We start from the raw sequence: 20,547 nt of genomic DNA, 5'->3' as shown, positions 1-20,547 counted from the left end.
CCCCAGTCGTGATGTGGAGGAAGAAGAGCCACCCGCAAGATAGACAGGAGCAACAAGCTGTCCTGTGAACGCGGGCACTCCATGCCCATGCCACCGACCTGCGGGTCCCTGAGGGGACCATCCCCCTAGTCGGACTGCTGTATTCTCCAGTTTGATCCCTGGGATATTGTACCAAATTATTTGTATGTTTAATGAAAATAAAACACACCTCGTGGCAATAAAATAAAATAAAAAATAAAAATTTTCTTTTCTCTCCTTCCTCCTTTATAAGACGACTTTCTCATAAAGGTAAAAAAAAAAAACTTGTAATATTTAAGATCAACAACTATAGCACCAAGAAGAGAATAAGTTGTTTAAAATGACCTTATTGATTAAGAATGACCTTATTGATCAAATGCTCCCATGGGAGAGAGGACATATTGGGAAACCACAGATATATATGTGTGACTCTGTAATGTGTGTACGTGTAGAGAAGGAGAGAAAAATATTAGTAACCGATTTAACCATTCCTTGTATGAAACTAAATCTCTTGGATAACATGATGAAAAGTTAGTTCATCTTTTGAAAAGAAAATAATGACTGAGGAAAAGACCATGGGTCATTGTGTAGGTTGAACATATAAAATATCCCCGAGTCATGAAAGAACTTTCCTCAGCTTCACTGAGATGTAATTGACACAGAAACACTGTATACGTTTAAGGTGTACAATGTGATGATTTGATACAAGCATATATTCTGAAATAACCACCACACCATCACCCCACATAATTACTATATTTTGTGTATGACAACATTTAAGATCTACTCTCTAAGCAATTTTCAAGTATATAACACACTATTGTTAGCTATGGACACCACGCTGTACATTAGATCCCCAGGTCTTACTTTATAACTACAAGCGGGTACTCTTTGACAAACATCTTCTCATTTTCCCTAACCCCCAGGCCCTGACAATAATTCTACCCTCTGTTCTATGAGTTTGGGTTTTTGTTTTTTTTGGTTTTTTTAGATTCCATATATAAATAATATCATAACAGTTTTTGTCTTTCTCTGACTTCTTTCACTTGTCATAATGCCCCCATGGTCTAGCCATGTTGTCAGAAATGTCAGGAGTTTCTCCTTTTTATGGCCAAATAATATACCATTGTCTGTATAGACGCCACATCTTCTTTATCGATTCATCTGTCATTGGATACAAGTTGTTTTCATGTCTTGGTTATTCTGAATGATGCTTCAATGAACACAGGAGTATAGACATTTCTTCAAGATAGTGATTTCATTTTCTTAGGATACAGACCAAGGAGTGGAATTGCTGAGTAGAGGGTAGCTCTATTTTCAACTTTTTGAGGAACCTCCATACTGTTTTCCATGGTGGCTGCACCAGCTTGCATTCCTACCAACATTGCACAAGGATTCTTTTTCTCCATATTATTATTAACACTTGTTACTTCTTCTCTTTTTTTTATGATAGCCATTCTTACAGGTGTGAGGTGATATCTCATTGTGGTTTTGATTTGCGTTTCCCTGATGATTAATGATGTTGAGCATCTTTTCATGTACCTCTCTATTCAAGTCCTCTGCCTATTTTTAAGTTGGATTATTTGGATTTTTTGCCATCAAGTAGTATGAGGCTATCATAAAGGTAAAATGAAAAGAGAAATAATAGGACACCTACCAGGTGTGTCTTCTGTGGCATATGGATGTCAGATGAGGAGGGAGTGGCAAACTGAATATGATTCCTCTGGGTGGCAAGAAATGTGGGAAAACATCATAGAATTGAATAGGGTCTTAAAGCACAGCATGCAGCCAAGACTGAAAAAAGAGAGCAGAGAGCAGTCGTGATTCATTCCCACTGTATCACGTGGTACCCCAGCTGGCTGGGGTTATGGCTGATGGCTCAAATATGGGTCTATTTCTATGGATTTTCCCAAACCTACACAGCTAGTTTTTCCAACTCTTTTTGTTTATATCCTTTATAAAACTAAATGGATTAATATGGAAATGGAGATAGCATAGGTGATATTTCCTGTCACCATTCTCTTTGATTTATGGGAGGCCCGTTATATAAGAAACAAAACAGACAAGGTATTTACTCTCCTGAATTATATTCTGGTGGTGATACATACCAAGGAACAATGGGAGGCGCGGATCCATTAACAAGATAATTTAGGTAGTGATAGGCCTAGACTTTGGAGTATTAAAAGTTGAGAAGAGGTCAGGGGAGGACCCCTCTGAGGACAGGACCCTTGAGTTTAGCCTGGAGTAGAGGGAGACAGCCATGCCATTTCCTGGGGGAAGAGAGTTGTGGATGGAGGAAAGGGGCAATATGGAGGCCCACAGATGAGATGAGCTCCTGTGCTGGGAGTAGAGGAAACGAGGAAGAAGGGGGGTCAGAGATGAAGACAGAGGCCAAAGTTCACAATGCCCTGTGTGGATCTTCTCTAAAAGCCATTGGAATGTTTTGCAATAGGGAGAGAGTAATGGTGAACATCTGAGAAAAGTTTCTGAAATGATCAGCCTGCTTCTGTGTGACGAGCAAAGCTGGCAGCAGGGAGACCTGTCAGGGGACAGGTAGAGCCCAGAGACAATGGATTAAGGTGGTGATAGACAAGTTTCCAGGGGGATCCTGATTCTGCCAGTCTGAGCACCATATTTGAGAAGCAACAATCTTTTCAGTGGTTCTCAAACTTGGCCGCACATCAGAATTACTTAGGGCATTTAAGAATATCAATACCCAGCCCGTGCCCCATACCAATTATATCAGAATTTTTGTGGGGTGGGACCAAGGCCTGGGTGTTTTCTGAAACCCTCCAGGTGATTCAAATGCACAAACAAAGTTGAGAACTTGTGGCTACAGGTACTGATAGGATGAGCCAATCAGCGACTGAGCTGTCCAATGGGCAGGCAAGAGCATCTGTGGAATGTCAATGACCTGTTGTTAGAGTTACAGTATGGGGTGGGGAGAGGAGCTGTTTTCTGGGGGTGGGGCTGGTTTTGGATGAAGAGACCCACTCAAAATTTATAAGTGGAAAGTTAAATAAGAAAAGTGTCCATTGGGGCACCTGGGTGGCTCAGTCAGTTAAGCGTCCCACTCTTGATTTCAGATCAGGTTATGATCTCAGGCTCCTGAGATCGAGCCCTGCACCAGGCTCGGTGTTCAGCAGGGGGTCTGCTTGAGATTCTCTCTCTCCCTCTGCCTCTGCCCTCCTCCCACTCATGCACTCTCTGTCTCTCTCAAAATAAATATATAAAACCTTAAAAAAAAAAAAAAACCAAAACCAAAAACCTCCACCTGGCCATGTTTTCTGTTTCCTATGCAATTTCAAAGAAGGCTGGTAGTCTGCTTACCCTCTCCAGCCTCTGGGAGTCACTTCTTTAACTCCTCCTGCTTTCAGAGCTGGAGCCTGTGATCTGGAAGAAACAGAATACAAATCAAGCCTAACTGCAGCTCATAGCTCATAAACTAAAAGCAAGGAAAGTTGATTATGCGAATGCCATGCAGTACCGCATGACAACACTCTGAACTTTGTGGTATATTTAAAATCATAAATGTATGCTGTGCTTCCCCCTCCCCCACTGCATAGTCCTCCAAGCCTTCATTGCTACACAGCCCCCTTGCTTTTTCACTTGTGTATTTGAAGCTTATGGGTTCTTAATTTTTAATAAATGAGATATTGATTTGTTCTGCAAAATGCTCCAGCAGGTAAACCTTAATTGACTGTTCCTAAAGACCCAGGTTATAAAAAAGCTATCAGACCCCACAGTTATACCCTTGAGCTTTTTTCTTCAAACTTAGGAGATGTGGAAAAGCATTCTCACCTCTATGGCATCCTACAGAATGGCTCAGCCCCCTGGGGAACAGAAGCTTTGTTCACCCCCAGAGATGTCCAACAGAACTCTGACATCTCCCTTCCCATCATTTCCAGGGTAAATTTTTCAACTCAGACACTTCAGTTTGGCTTGGGGGGCAGGGGGGTGGGTCTCAGCTCTGTGCACTTGCACGCATTGGGGAGGGAGGCAATTTTCTAGAGAATCTAGGGGTCAAGTGCCTAATGCTGATCAAGGGAAAAGGTGAGATTTCAGAATGTAAAGGGATTACTAGAGCCCTGGGCCTGCCCGCTTGAGCAGGAATTTTCTATGAGATAACTATAAAATCATATCCACACTCTGCACCTTACTGAACTGCTTGCTTTTGGACAGCCCAAAAGTGAGGCAGAGGGAATATGGCAGGTTTGTAGAACAGAAAGGATCATGTGAACATTACATTCCAGAGTATGCAACTGTATCTTCTGGTTAGCTAACCAAATATTAACCTATTAAAATTGATACACGTGGTTATTAAACTAATGCATGAAGTCACTGGGCTAAACAGAAAAGCCAACTTGTAGTTGCATTCTTGGTCCTGGGTCTATACCTTTGGGTTTTGAGGCGTGGATTAAATGTTCATTTTTCAAAATACGGCAAAAATCAGGACTTAACACCACCAATAAGGCCTAAACAGCTTATGAATAAGGATCTTCAGGAGGTCTCCTGTTCCCACTGCAGTAATGTTCTAAGTGGCCCTCGAGCCATTTCCAACCAAACACTCTCTAGATACCTTGAACAGATTAGTGCCAGCATTTGGTGGTAGGGTAAACCTAATTGTCTAGTTACTGCATCCTTAATTTGATTATAGTCTTTCCCCAGTTTGGCCTACCTGCTGTAATAGTGGTTATCCTGTCAAAAGGAATTATTTCATACTGTGCAAAGATTCAGTCAGGGCAGCATATGGTGCTATGCAAATCAGTAAGGCTGATGCAAATTAGCTCAGATGGAATCTAAATGAGATGACATAGGCCGATATCATCAAACCAGGGAACCCCAATCCAACAAATTGTGGAACGATTACTGTGCCCTGGGAGATGGAGCTAATACAATCATCTTTGTTTTCTCTAAATACATATATACACATGCACTTTCATGATTTTTTTTTTTTTTTTAGAAAATGATTGCAATCTGGGGGGAAAATCAAGCAATATAGAGTATAAAAGACAAAGGGAAAGACTTCGTGAAGGCACCCCAGTAGAAATAACCCCTTATAGAGGTGTCAGGGAACTTTGGGAAATGTCATTCCAGCAATCTATATATAAATGGAAGAAACGGGGTTGGAAAACAATTTTCACAAAAGTTACTAGACAAGCTATTTTTATTAAAATGTATTAAGCTTAACTTACCCAAATGTTAACAGAATAAAAGCCAATAAAACAAACATATTGGTCTTTTTTTTTTTAATTTCTAAAAGATATTTTTATTAAAATGTATTAAGTTTAACTTACCCAAATGTTAACAGGATAAAAGCCAATAAAACAAACATATTGGTCTTCAAATAATTTTTTTTAATTTCTAAAATATGCTTAAAATTTGAAAGGGAATATTATGGAGAGCATTTACAGATTGAGAGTTGTGGTTTTTTTCCCCCCCCACAAAACCTCCTTTTTGACTTTCAACAGTGTTTATCGATTCTCTCGTATAAATTATAAGGAAATCAGCATCCTGCTCTTTCTCTCTACTTCATGATTATTATTATTTATGCTAGTCAGTTTGGCCCTAAGTTTTGTGAGGTCTGAGGCAACAGTAAAATAAAAATTCACTTAACCTGTATCTAAACATTTAAGTGTTATAAATGCTGTTAAATGAAATTCTCTTTCTCCTCCTACTTTGACAAATATACCTTCATAATGATAAAACTAAAAAATGTGTAAAACTATAGTTTCTGCATATGACTAAAAGTTGGCGAATATCACAGAGAATTGAATATAATTATTTTTGCTCTGACTGATGTGTTTTGAGGTTTAAATAAGTGATCAAGTACATTCATAATTTATGAAGTATTAGGTATTTATTTTTGGTATTTTAGCCAAGTCACATATTATGTTCTTATAATTGAGATTTTCACATAATTTGTATTCTGCTGACAGTAGTGAGAAAAAAATTAACATAAAATGTAATTTTCACATAATATATGCAATTGTTTGGGCCAAAAGTATAAATTAAGGTAAACATAAAAATAAAGCAATCAGAATTACTTTTCATATGGATTTTTCACCAGTGGTCAATGTAGCTTATCATTAAATGTTGTCATGGAGTAGTGTGAGGTCACTCATATTCTTCTAATACTTATGATTTGCTTGGGTGCCAGAAAATTCTTTTTTAAAAATCCTTTATCATGAATTACTTTGATGGAGATTACTATCAGGTTTTCTGTTGTCAGCAGTTCTATATAGCCAGACCCACAGTAAATGCCATACGGTATTTGACCATTCCTCCTAACGTTTCAGTGAAACTTTTTTTTAATCATATCTCTGAATATTTTCAGACTCCATTTGTTTTATATCCCATGAGAGGCTATAAAGGACAGCAGTTTAGAACACGGACCCCGGAACCACAAGGCAGGTGTCAAACATCAGTTCTGCCGCTGACCTTCTAAGTGAACTTGGCTACGTTACTTAATCTCTTTGTGCCTTAAGTTTTCTCACCTCTTGTGTAAGTGAGCTTGGGCCATTGTAACAAAATACCACAGACTGTGTGACTTAAGTGACAGATGTTAACTTCTCACAATTCTGGAGACTGCAAGTATGAGATCAGGGTGTCACCAGGGCTCAGTTTTGGCAAGCATCTTCCTGGCTTGCCCATGGGCATCTCCTCGCCGTGTGCTCACATGGTGGAGAGCAAGAGCAAGACGGACGGACAGAGACAGAGTGTGAGGTCTCTGGGGTCTCCTCTTGTAAGGGCACACACTATTGGATCTGGGCCCTACCTTTATGACCTAATTTATTTTAACCTTAATTACCCCCTCAGAGGTGCATCTCCAAATGCAGTCACACTAAGAATTAGGGCTTTGAAATATGAATTTGGGGAGGGGGGACACAACCACTCAGTCCGTAACACCTACAAAATAGACATCTACTTTCATGTACATATGATAGCCTTTGTATACCTTCTGCCTTTCATAGTTTTCACTGTATTGTTCTCACTTTATTTTCTAAAATTGTAAATTTTACAATTTCCTAAAATTGTATCTTAGGATTCTAAGATGTCAATTCCTTCAGGTGTATTATCCATGTCCTTGACAATGTTTCCATCCAACTTCTTACTCTTTGTATTTTCTTTATGTGGATGTCTTCTCTGCTTTGATTTTCCTCTTCCATTTCTTTTCTGTACTCGGCCAGTTCTCTTTCCAACTTTTTAGCTGTCTCACTGCGAGCTAGGTGACATTTCAGTTATTAGAGAATGGGTGGGCCATCAAATCCAAATTTGGAGAGAATTACCATGCATACCCTGTAGAAGATGAGCAAGTTTCGGGGAAAGTCTGTACCTGTTTGCAGGCTGTACAAGCAGATTCCTAACAGGGTCTGAGAATATCCAAATTTGGGGTCGCCTTCCTCATGTTTCCCCAGAAGTGGAAGAGAAACTGGAGTCTTAAGCGAGGCTGGCTGCACGCCTTCTTTCTCCCTCCAAACCACATAAAGTGGACTATTCGGAAGCCACATCCTCATTCCTGACGGCCATTGGCTGAACACGAATTGTGTTCGCCTTCCAAACTGGGCCTGGGGCACCACTCATCAAACTTGAGACCAAACACAGTTCCTTTGGACCCGGATCTGGTCTGCCCTTGTTGTTCTCAGGCGGGGCCTGCTGGAGGCACTATTGCCAAGCCTCCCCGCTCGACACCTTTCCCTCTTTCTTGCCACACGGCTCCCTCCCCCGCGTGTGCCTCCTTTGTTTTCCTTTCTCCAGATCTTGTGTTCAGCCAGCTGTCATCTAGTTGTCCACAAATTGCTGAAAGTATTACCTGATGCGTTTTACTGATCTCACTCAGGAGCATTACATTTTAATAGAGCTGACTTAAGACAAGGACATTGTCAATACCCAAAGAAATCAACTTGAACGGTGAATTTTAAGCATCAGGGCTGAAAAGGGGTTCTGGATAGGACCAGAGAGAGATTTTGTAGTTAAGAGGCCCTGATCTTTGTTTTTCAAATCTCTGCTCCTAAGTCAAGTCTGCTTTGGCAGTTCAGTATTATTCTTTCCCTTCTGTCTTCCCTCCCATTCCAGGCTTGGTTTCCAAACCAGGGCTCACACACTGTTCCTTCTCTGGAGTCCATTCCAGCTTCCTAGTGTGAGACTCCGATCCACTTACCCATTCCCCTAAAAAATCCAGTCCTTCCTCTCTCTCTGCCTTCACTGAGGCTGTCCACTTGGTAGGGCTGTCTTCGTAACCCTTCTTCTTATTCCCTTTCCTGAATTTCAAAATGTGACTCGTCCTTCTCAGTTCCAACATAAATATCCACTTCTCTGCAAAGGCTTCCCCCAAATTCCTCGGCCAGAACTCCTCATTACATCTGCCCCCCGCCCCCGGTACCCCCAAGGATCGGTATCAGCATCCCGAGGATTTCACGTGGAGCACATACTGTGTTCCATTAGCATTCATAGTCCAGGGTGCCTTCTGAGAAGATGACCACTGGGTCCTAGTCAACTTGGAGTATTTGGCTTCCAGCAGAAGTTGGGGTACCTTGGCATCCAATAGAAGCCTCATGGGTTGATTTGTTTGCCTGTTTCTAAAGAACAATACATAAAGTTTCTGTCATTAACTAGTTCTGTGTTCTTAGTGAAATAATTTCCATTGTTCTGGCTTCGGTTTCCCCCATTTTACAATGAGGAAGTTGGACAAGAATTGTCCTAAAGCCTTCCCAACAATAACGTGCCGTGACAGAGCACTGTGGCCCAATCTCTCCAAAGCGAAGAATTAATATTTTCTTCATCGTATGATAAGAATAGGTTTGTTCTTTGTAAAGAAATGTTGACACATGATCATGCAAATAAAGATTGCCATCTCCATCTACTCCTCTGGAGTGGAACCACAAGTTCACGTACCAAAGAGAACTGAGAAGGGAGATGAGAGAAATGCTTCCTAATTTATCAGGGTAGGAGAGCACCACACCCCATGTTTATTCTGTGAGTCCTTGCCATGGTTGCCTTCCTCCTCTGCAGATGGGAAAGCTCTGGATGGCTTCTCTGGGCAGCACGAGGGTCAAGGATGGTTGCCAATGCATGGAGAGATATCATCACACCTCTCCTTCTCCTTGTTTTCTTTGTTTAGAATATCACAGTTGAAATACAGAAAAAACCCGAAGGAAATGTGAAATTGAGGGGGCCCTTCCTCTCTGACCATGACCACAACAAAGATGAACATGTTCCTCTGATGCCTTCGCTTGGTTGCCTGTTCCACCCAGCTCTGATGGGTCTGAACAATAGCATGCATTCCAGAACTTTTCTCCCACAAACGAGACCCAGGCGCCAAGGCGACGAGGCCTTACGCAAGATTACATCCTTGCTAGGCTTCTTCCCCTGCCCTATCCTGTGCCAGGCTCTGCTTCTAAGAAACCCAACCCGATTCAGCTCATCTCCCCTCAATCTGTCATTCCATATAGTCCCCTTCTAGAAAAGCCATTTTAACTGGTAGACAGACTGCTTTGCAGCACGGCTGCCCTTTGGAAGCTCTATGTGATCCTAACAAATTTCCTCTGTGGTTCATTTATATTTAAGGGGCTAGTGGGTCTTTGGTAGCAAAGTTTTCAGATCACTGGGGAAGAGAAAATGAGGCCACGTGCTCTATGGGAGGATTACTGGCTTGGAAGGAAGGGGAACTGGGTCCAGGACCATGACCAGCATTCATTTGGACAGAGGATAAGTTTGTGTAGATGTTGGGTCTCAGTTTACCCGTGTGTCAAGAGGAGAGAGGGAGAAAGTAAGCCTAGAGGAAAGCCCCTTTTTCTTCCTGTTTAGCCATTTTAGGAGCTGATGATCCACAATCTTTCCATATCCACCCAGAAAGAGCATGCAGAAGAGGTATGTGGATGGGGTGGACCCTGAAGGCTATTACTCACTTTCCGCCTCCAAAGCAGAGGAGCTAAGCCCGGTTTTAGTGATATTTATTCAGCACTTAGCGTCTTCAAAGACCGGGTTTTGGACGCCACAATCTAAGCACCTACTTTTTGGTGAAAGCTGGGAGGAGGGCTTTCTCATTTCACCCCGGCAACCAGTCTCTTCGTGTCTCCCAGCATTCACGGAACTGTATGAAAGCCTGTTGAGAAAGGCAAAGGCTGCTCGGAGCAGCGCAGGGCTCATCCGTGTAAAGGGGGTGCTTATTGAATCAATCCTGGGCCATTCAAACATTCATTTGAAAAGCAGACAGTTCACTTGTTTTTCCTTTCCTTTTAATTTTCCAAAATAACTTCATATCCATTCCTCGATCAGGTCTTTCTGGGACTTGTAACCTGCTCACTTGCAACTCCTTGTTACCGTGTAAGGCTCTTCTATTTGGAAAACAAAGAAACAGAGGAAAAGCGTGGTTATGTGACTTGATTTTAAAGTCACAGAGCTTTAATGTCAGCCGTCGTCCTAGGGCACAATTCTCAGGCTTTTCGCTGCCTGAATTTCTACCAAATTACGTGGCCTTTCTCAATAGTCGAGAGCTTGCCTAAGTGTTCTCTAAGGATTTCCAGTTCCTTGGAAGGTGGACACTTGTTAGTGCAGAAGGGAGTGACCTATGATGAAATCAGTTTGGAAAATGAATGCTATGTTAAGCAGGCGGCTTTATGATAAGACATCTTGGAGCCTTGTGCTACGTAAGCATCCCATGACAAGGCAATGCATGTAGCAATTCCAAACACATGTGACCATATAGACATTTACTTCCAGATCATCTTGCATCTTGGAAAGCATTCTAAGAAAGCATATTCATAGGTGTATATGACATCCACTATTTAGCTATTTGGATGATTCTGGTACCAAGTATTACTAGCATAACCTAATATTCAAATTATTTCAATCGCCAGTAACCTAATGCCTCACTTTCGGTTTTCTGTTTTGTTTTTGTTTTTATTATTTATTTTAGAGAGAGAGAAAGAGCAAGCCTAAGAGTGAGCCCGCGAAGGGGGAGGGGCAGAGAGAGAAAGAGAGAATTTTAACCAGGTTCCACACCCAGCATGGACCCTGACTCAGAGCTCAGTCTCAGAACCCTGAGATCATGACCTGAGCCGAAATCAAGAGTCAGAGGCTTAACCGACTGAGCCACTCAGAGGACCCTGGTTTTTCTTGTTTTTTTGAGTACATGCATGTCTAACCAACCCCCCCACCCCTTGCACAACTGATTCACATCTCACCCTCACAGAGGCTTCAACATTCTGGACATTCCAGGTACACCCCTTCTGAAGCAGCTTGTAATATCTTCACCTTCAACCTCATCCCAGCTGCTTTCCCACGAGAAGCTCCACAGCTCTCCAAAACAGGTTGTCAGCCATCTACAATTACAAGCATTTAATTGTCCACATATAATAAAATCGCAAGGACTCGCTCACCATTGGCTCCATGTAGACCTATACTTCTTTCAATTAAATACCAAGCACCTGTGTTGGACTCACTTTATGCTCCTCTCCAGATCTCTTTGTGTCCTGAGGTCTTGGATTTTGCTCAGGGATGAGCCCTGGCTGGTGCCAGCCTGTTTTCCCTCTCCGCTGGCAGCAGCTCAGGAGCCCTATATAGACTTTATTGGATCCGCAGAGGTTCAGACCCTCTTCATGCTGGGGCTAAACACCAGGGGATGAGGTGGGGGATTGACCCTCTCTCTGAAGGGCTAATACAACCCGGTAGTGTGTGTGTGTGTGTGTGTGTGTGTGTGTGTGTGTGTAGGGGGAGAGGCTGGTGGGATTAACAGCCAGTAAGACAATACCTATCCAGTAAGAGGCAGGATGCAGAAAGAAGCCAAGAGGAAAACTCTGCTTCTGCACCCACCCCCAACAGATTGTTGGAAGATTGCTCCTCATGACATCCCCTGAGCCTTTGTGTTCTCACCAGCTGTGTTTTCCTGTGCAGCCACAGCCTGCTCAGAAAGCACCACCTTTGACTTGTTCTGCCCGCTTCCCTTGCCTGACTCCCTAAGCCCTGAAATCACACCCACCCAGGTGAAGTGTCAGTATCTAAACCCTGCCTGAAGCTCTGTCCTAGAGAACCCTGGCCAACAGTTCCCCACATATCCAAGGGGTTTCCCTGTTTGTAAAACAACCTTCTTCATAATCATAGCTCTTGTATACCGAACCTTACTGTACAGACTTTTAAACACACTACTTCCTACTTGTCATCTGAAGAAAATACAGTCCGTAGGCAACTGCTTACAACTTTCTGTTTTCTCTTAAGGGTCCTAAAGAAGATCTTTCCCAAAGTGTCTCCTGTAGAGACAGATGTAAAAGTCCGTTAAGAAAATATTTATGTCCTAGACAGGGATGCTGCCAGGGTTTATCACTGTTGAAGCAAGATTGGCTCCTGCTCCTCCACCCAATTCTGTTCAAGGGATAAAATACATTCAGACAGGAAGTGGGAATAGCATACCTTCACATCCTGTATGGGCTGGAAGTTGCACACAGGCCTGAAAAGAAACACAGATTAGTTTAATAGTAAACTTTAACAAAACAATAGAAAAAAAAGGGGTTAATTTCTACAACTAATTCCATAGTGAAATTATATACAACTAAATTTTTATGAAAACCTCGTTCTTTCCTGTGGCCTAGATAATATATATATTTCCCAGACTGGAGGTGAGAAGGATTTTTTTTTTTTCAAACAGTCATCTGTAGAGATGTTCCTACCAACTAGGAACATAGGAACATAGATTTTTTTCTGTTGGCAGCTAGAAGCCCCCCTCTTCCCAGAGGAGATTATGAGAGTCAGACAGAACAGAATAGACCAAGCTACAATAACAAGGCAATTATCTTAGTGGCTTATAAAGGTAAAAGCGTGTTTCTTACTCCCTGTATGTCCATCAAGGATTGGTAGGGGCTCTGCTCCAAGTCTTCCTCATTTTGGAAGCGGCCATCACCAGACCACTGCCAGTCACCTTGGCAGGTAAGAGAAGAGGTGGTTTAGTAAGTCTTAAAGCGTCAACAGAAAGGGGCACAATTATTTCCACACAGATTTAAGCAAGCAGAGCAAGTCAGATGGCCACAGCTCATTTCAAAGGAGTCCTACCAAATGTTCTAACGGAGTGTTAGAGTACTTGCTTTCAGCCCTAATGCCTGGCTCTAGGCACTGTTACCAAGGAAAACAATTACACCCTGGGAAAGGAAAGTCAGTAAACTGCCCCCCGCCCAGAAGAGGGAGGAGAACTGGACAGCCCCACTCTGTGTTGAAGAGCTAAGAAGGGGGGCAAATAAGAGCTTCCCCGCCCCTGTCAGGCAGAACGGTGTTCAGAAGTCAAGCCCCAATTTCCTTTGCTGTGCCAAAGGGCTTCCTTCTCCTTTTCCTGCAGACTTAGCCTCAGCAGCAGAAAGAAGTACCTAATGATCTAACACCCAGATTCCGCTGCATCCAAGGGCATCAGTCTTCTCTGAAAACCATTGCAAATGCAATCCCCACGTTCTCTGCAGACAGTATTCTGTCAGCCTGGGAGTTGGTTTGTTTTCTGTGGTGCTTTCTTAACAAAAAGCCATTTTTCCAGAGGGTTCCTGTGAATGGTTCCTATAAACTGGAGTTAAAAGACATCATGGCCAGAGGCCTTTTAAAGAAATTTCTGTTCTTTCTTCTCCAAGCTTTTAAAAGACCACATCTTCAGAAGCCATTTTCTTTATCTATCTAAGGCTAAGTAGAGAATTCTATAGGGCAGAGACAGAAGGAGAACTTTCTTTATGGAAAAGAAAGGAAGAAAGAAAGAAAGGAAAGAATAACTCATAAAGCATTTTTAGGTACGGGAACCTAGAAACTTTGATACTGGACATATTTTTATCACTCTATAAAAATGTCTTTGTTTCTTCTTCAACTCCATTAAATGGGACAAAAGAGGAAAGTACATTTCTCGTTTTCTCCTCTGAGATTTTCCCCCTTGACACCGCCCACATGCCCAGAGGTTAGTGCATTAACATCACCAAGATCCACAGAGGTCTTGCCTCTCTGCTCGTCACCTTTTAGATCCTCTCTGGCTGCTTGGAAAGCAGGCAGCAGTTTAATGAGACAAATCCCCCTTGGAGACTCCTCTTCCCTCTAGGAATTCAGTAAGTGCTTTATATAAAACAGTAATAGGATGGCTCAGCCAGAGTCTCCGGCTCACATACACTAACTGGTGTTCCCTTTGGGAAGGAGGAGCAGGTAGCCGAGTGATAAGGCCATTAGGATGACTGCGCCCTGTGAGCTGCTAGTCCCCGAAGCCACTTTTCTTGCCTGTTGTAAGTCTGAAAGGAAGTCGGTGCACGGCTGATCAGAACAGACTTCCTGGTGGGACATAAAGATGTCCGTGGGCAAACTCTGGATAATAACGGGCAGAGAGTGATTTAGTACTGTGATTATCGCGTAGGGCAGGCCGGAAGTACCGGGCCCCCTGGAAGCTCACAGGAGCTGCAGAGGAGGGATGAGGGAGAAGCCAGACACGGTGGCCCCAGGCAGCTGAGAGCGCCTGCGCCCATCATTAGAAGAGGGGATCCTCTGGGAGGTCTTAACAACACCTCCTGGAACTCCGGGAGACAGCAGGTAAAAAGGGTCACCTCTGTGAGAATTTCTCTCCTCCTTACGTTATTGCTTCACCTTTGTCCTCTGATTCCACAGTGTTTCGGCTTCCATAGAACTTTACCCGGACTTTAGGGGGACCTGGGCCTCTGCCTCTGTTGGGTTCTTTTCCCTAAAAAGTTGAGAGATCTCAACGTTGTAAGATCTCAGCAACTAGCTAAAGCCCTGAGCAGGGTCAGAATGGGCTAAGGAGTGGGATGGAGCTTGGGATGGAAGCTGGTGGAGCAGAATGAAGAGTGATAGGAGTAGAGTTGTGTTTTTCTTTTTCCTTTCTCCTTTTTTTTTTTTTAATGTTGCATGGTGTTTATTGATATTGCCCTATCGACTGCACAAATCAGAAATTCTGTTCAATCAGTAAGATGATGATATGTCCACAAATTCATTGACACTCCTCCCTTTCACAGATAGAGACTATTTCTCCTCCCCTTGAGTATGGACTAGACTTAGTGCTTTCTAACAAATAGAATAAAGCACACAGTGGGGCTTCGGAGAATAGACCATAGAAGGTCCTGTGGCTTTGTTTTTTTCATTCTCTCTCTTGGAACATTTGTTCTGAGGGCAGCCAGCTGCCATGCCATGAAAACCCTCAGGCAGCCTGTGGAGAGGTCCATACGGTAAAGAACTAACGTTCTGTCAGCCACAGTGTGCGTGCGCTATCTTGGAAACAGATCCTCTAGCTCCGGTCAAACTTTCATGGCCTATAGCCTCAGTCAGCCTCCTGTAGCCTCGCAAGAGATCCTGATCTAGACCACCCAGCTAAGCCGCTCCCAAATTTCTGACCAGCAGAAGTTTGAGACAATATGTTTGTAGTTTTGAGTCACTAGGTTTTAGGATGACTTGTTTATGCAGTAATAGATATCTCCAACAATTGGGATTGCAGTCGCTATGACACGGACTGTGTCCAAAGTAACAGATGACCATTATGAAGTCTGGACCAGTGTTCCTTGACTTGATGCCACGGTTCATTAGCGCCTCAGAAATCTGAAGAGAAAGAAAAGGAAAATGAGCCCCAAGCTTTCCATTTGGTGTTAGTTCATGGCAAAACGTGTCTGTTATTTAAAACATCGGAGTTTTTTCCAGTGTACTTTTCCTTGGGCCAGGTGAAAATTCCCTCACATTGAAGCTATTTCCAGAGCTGTGGTTATTCCTTCATGTGATCATCCTTCAAGTAGTTTAGAAGAGGTACTTTCCTATTCCGGGTGTAGAGATTCTCAGGTTGGCAAAATTGGAACAGAAAGGAAGAAGGGAAGGAGGGAAAGAGGACAGAGAAACGAGTAAAAGTAAGATCTATAGTTTAAATTAACTTGTCTGTGAAGCACCAAAAAAAGGCAAGGAAATCTCATATTCTAGCAGCTAGGGAAAAGGTGTCCTCCCGCAGTTCAAGTTTTTATGAATTTTGTCCCTAAGCTTTTCTTACCTACCCTGATTTATTAGCCTTTCTCAGCGTTATATCTTGTAGACCTGCCAGAAGAACATAGTGGAATGAAACATCTGGCAAATTTTCCCAGATCCTATTATGAAATATCTTCAATTTTCAATTCAGTGAAAAGTAAACAAGTCATTGTCTTCCTCAGAAGTGATTCACTTTGCTGTCAGAACCCATTGGCCGTAGGTGATGGAGGTTTCCGAGTCCCTCCTCAGGCTGGTAGACATGTGAGGCACCCTTTCTTTGCAGTCTGGGTTAGCTGCAGGGTTAGGTGATTCCTGGGTACTTTACCTACACAAATACAGCTGCTTGCTCAGTGAAGTGGTTATTTTCTTTAATTTCCAAGTGATTTGCTTTGATGGTATTGAAGGGTCACTTATGAATTGACATTATATCAGCCAATAGTAATTGCTTAATTTCTGCAAAAATGTCTGGTTTCATTTCCATTCCAACTTTTCAAACACACACACACACACACACACACACACACACAGTGCTAGGCTTAACCAAGCCAGTGAAGATAACTTGGCCACCTCCAACTGCTTAAAATACCCGCATAGCCAGATTCTTTTTCAAAAGAAGATTTTTAGCAGATCTTTTCAATGTCAGTCTGTCCTGAACCTGAATTTAAATGCACACTATTCCTGAAGTCTTTGCAATCAATAAAAAGAAAACAATGCCAAATTACTAGAAAAGAGACTACTATGCCGGTGAGTATTTCCAGGGATCTCCCCCCCCCCCGCCCCCCCTCCAGTGTCTTTACAGACATAAGACACAGAGATACTAAGCAGATACACTTGACTGACAGACAGGGAGGACTTGAAACAAGCACCTACTGGCTTTCAAATGCACTGAACCTCTGCCAAGATGCCGGGTGACTTAGGACCAGATGATTCTGGAATTACGCAGATGGAGAAACTGAGGTCGAATAGGGGAAAGAAATTCGGTTTGTGTTTCACATCCGTGATGTCAGTGTGGTGCAAACAATTCAGACGCAGGATGTCAGGGATAAAAGGCAAAGATAAACAACTCCCAAATTAGAGTGGGTGAGTTGATCCTAAGATCACCACAGCAACCGCACTGCAGAGACTCAGAAATGACCCGCAAGAGGACATTTTAACCGTTGCCAGCATCTGATCCATTGGAATCATCCAAGGCTGTCTCAGCAATCCAGGATGTGGAAGGTTTTCTTTCCCAACCATGAGTTCTGCTTCACCCTCAGAAAGACTAAGTGATAATGATGTGAGTCGGGGAAGCTACGATTAAGTCCTTTATAACATGTCTTATACAAAGCACAGTGCTGGGCACATAATACTCATCCAATAAGTGTTAGCAGAAGTGAAAACCTGACAGAGTCTCCATCGTTTCGGATCACATCCTCTACATCAGCTATCGACTTCTTCCCTCCTCCTTCCTTTTGAAGCTAAATGAAGGCAGAGAGAGGCCCCGGCACTCCCCAAAGTGCCTTTCTTGAAGCAAATGAGCCAGCTGGAAACCCTCAAACTTTAGGTCTCTAGGAATACTGTTCATGCAGTTTCTCTGTCTCTCTCTCATTTTGATTTCACCTTAATAAGCACTAAGCCTATTAATGCGTCCGCCCAGGGTAGCAAAGCAAGGGAGAGAAGAAGGAACACAACCTGCATTTTGCCTTTCCTTTTCTCAGAGAGCCAAATTATGTTATTTTTGTAAAAGCATCTCTCCCCTTTCCTATCGTCAGCTTCAGTCATCTCTCCTCATCGATGGTGGAGCATCTCCGCGTGGGGGCTGCTTATCTCGGTGGGGATCTGGTGGTGGGCTTTTAAAGTTGCCCCAAGCTCAGCTGGATGTCCGCAATTCCCCATGCTACTTATTTAAAAATAAAAGAAAAAATGAAATAAATAAAAGAAAGGGAAAAGCGAAGAGCCATTGCCGTCTCCTCTGGTGCGCAGGTGTAGAAAAAGCTAGCAAACATTTTTTTAATTTTCAGCTCCAGCTTCTTATTCCTCACTACAGACGAAAGAACGGGCTAGTCAACTCAGAGCTTCACAGGCCCTGTGCTCAAGCTCAGCTTTTTTGGTAAATATTGTAATAAGCACCTGGAAGGGAGAATAAAGGCATGGGAGAATGTCTAAAGGCAGGCTGAGAGGGCTCCAGCTAGAATTTTCTTCTGTCATGAATACTTGGCCTGTTTGAAAATGCTAATCCAGGTTTGTTTGTAGTTGGCCTCAGCCTGAAGCCATTCCAGCCTCATCTATGGGGCTTGCAGAAAAAGAGTTTACCATAGTGTAAAACCGAGGGCAGCTGATGCTGGAGCTAACGGCAAATGGCCTTGGTGTCTTCTTACTTTACATTGAAAAAAAAAAAAAAAAAAGGGCAAAGCTTATTCCAAAACTGCTTTAGGACACCAGCCCTTGGAAAACAGTGGTCTCTCGGGAAGCCTCAGATGAGCTATACTTCAGTAAGGGGAACCCTGGTTCCTTCACTAGGTGCCTCACTCAGAGAGGAGAGTCTCCCCCTGCCCCTACTCCCACGGGAGTGGGGAGGGAAGCCACTGAGCAGATGCAAAGCATTTAATGCAAACAGGTGGGCTGCACGCTGTGTGCTGCACATTGTGTGCTCTGGGCTGCTGCTGCCCTTGCTTCCATTTATATGGAACTCTGTGGCCTGGAGGAAGGGTCGTAAGTGACAGAGGCAGACACAACCTCACCTAATCACTGAGAAATCATGTGACTCCACAGCCAGCAAGAAGACATGCTGGTGGGCACGGATTAGCTATAATCTTCTCCCTATCCATCTAGCTCTCCATTCTGCTGTGTTCTGTAGAATGCTGAGCTTCTTAGATGGTAACCCAGATGGTAACCACAAATCAAAAACCAGTAATAAATACGTGAAAAGTAAAGAAAAGGTATTGGAGCATATCACTAAAGAAAGACAACTAACCATGAGCGAAGGGAGTGAGAAAAGACAGGAACAGAGAACTACAAAAACCACCATAAAATAAGTAACAAAATGGCAACAGTACCTATGTGTCAGTAGGATGCTGGGCTTCCACAAACATCTAGCCCGAATGGCACCAGCATTAAGAAAACTAATTCAAAGCGTAAAATAATAGAGCTAAAGGGAAGACAAATACTGTTTTGTGAAACTGAAGGCAGTTTTTCAGCCTAATGGGTGTGTGCTGGGGGGGAGCGGTTCCTTGTGTGTGGAAATCATGAGTGAGGACAGACAGGCACTATTCTTTTACTTAAGGGGTTTATGTTAGGAAGACAAGGGCATGGAATGGGGTTGTCAAGACAAAAGAACGTAAACTATTGTGCACAGTAAGGCAGTAATGAGACTGAGAGCTTGCTTTTGTGTGAGATGAGGTTTTCATTTCGTCTGTCCCAGCCTCAGGAGTGGGGCAGAGGGGAGGGGATTCAATAAGGTGAACATGGGTCCCAGCGATAAGATGAGGAAGTCAGGCCTGAGGAAAGGGCTCCCATGAAAGGACTTCCCGTGATGGGGAGCCCAACACAGAGAGCTCAGTGACTCCTCTGATGTTCCACAGCCAGTGTCAGTCAGTCTTCAGTCTGTGCTACCAGCCCTCTCCACATTTTCTCATCCCTTCTAGAGAGCTTGATGAGTCATTAAGTTTAGGGTCTTACTAGTGACAACATGACAGCGGTGAGCTGTACTCACAGGTTCCCTGGACCCAGAGGCCAAAAGGACAGAGAAATGGAGTCAGCTTTAGAGAGCCTGCTCACAGGTGACACCACGACACATGCGGACCACAGAGGAACTCTCTCAGAAGTGTCCGAGAGGACAATGAAAGTGTGGCAGTCAAGATGGCGGATGGGCGGGAGCCATCTTCCTCTAATAGTAAAACCAAAGCCAACCTGAACATCTAGGATGGAAGGAGACTTTGTCTCATGACCCTTGAATGCTCCTCCTAGAAACCACCTCATTCTCTGAGCACAGTGTTGGCCACAGCGCCAAGCATGGCAAGGAGGACTGACTATGTCTAGTTTCAAAAATTCTGATTGATTGCCTCTGCCTCATGTAATTCCTAGACCAACTTCCTCAATTCCCTGACTCCTCTCCTCCAGTCTCTTCTTCAGATCTCTGCAGCTGCCCAGCTATTAGCAGGCCTGGTGGGTGCAGGGCCTGCCAAGCCTTGCGGCTACACTGTCAGTCAGCAACTTAACACCAGCCAAGGAGCGTGGGTGGCTGCGATGATTTATTAGATTTATTATTTCCACCAGTATGAGTAAACAGGCCAAACAAATTTTTTTTTTTTAAAGGCCAGAATGAAACTACTACTCCTGAGGTAACATTAAGCTGAAATAAAATGATTGGTGGAAAATTTTCGTGTAATAGCATGCTAAATGTGTAATGGTATAAGGTTAAATTGCTTTCTGCTCTCTGTTCTTTTTGTCTTATGGCCTGATACTCTAGTGATATCGTCTCATGATATATATTTTCCATCACTAGAACAAGAGAAAATGTTATTTCATTGTACTGAGACTTGATGAAAGTCTCATTTTGGTTGTGTTCTTTAAGTTGCTATATTGGGA

At 43.2% G+C, this 20,547-nt stretch overlaps 1 long non-coding RNA gene across 1 annotated transcript; it reads right to left on the bottom strand.

Annotated features, from left to right (window-relative positions):
• Nucleotides 1-10,196: 10,196 nt before the first annotated feature.
• LOC122893589 lies at nt 10,197-12,883 on the bottom strand. The gene is made up of 4 exons (XR_006381654.1): nt 12,843-12,883; nt 12,427-12,463; nt 11,205-11,342; nt 10,197-10,355 (listed from the first exon to the last, which is right to left on the bottom strand). It is a non-coding gene; the product is annotated as an uncharacterized LOC122893589 (long non-coding RNA).
• Nucleotides 12,884-20,547: the final 7,664 nt, after the last annotated feature.

The sequence above is a fragment of the Neovison vison genome, chromosome 13 (genome assembly GCF_020171115.1).
Source record: "Neovison vison isolate M4711 chromosome 13, ASM_NN_V1, whole genome shotgun sequence".
Taxonomy (NCBI): domain Eukaryota; kingdom Metazoa; phylum Chordata; class Mammalia; order Carnivora; family Mustelidae; genus Neogale; species Neogale vison.
The sequence above is the reverse complement of the archived record's forward strand: the minus strand, read 5'-3'. Positions and strand labels throughout refer to the sequence as shown.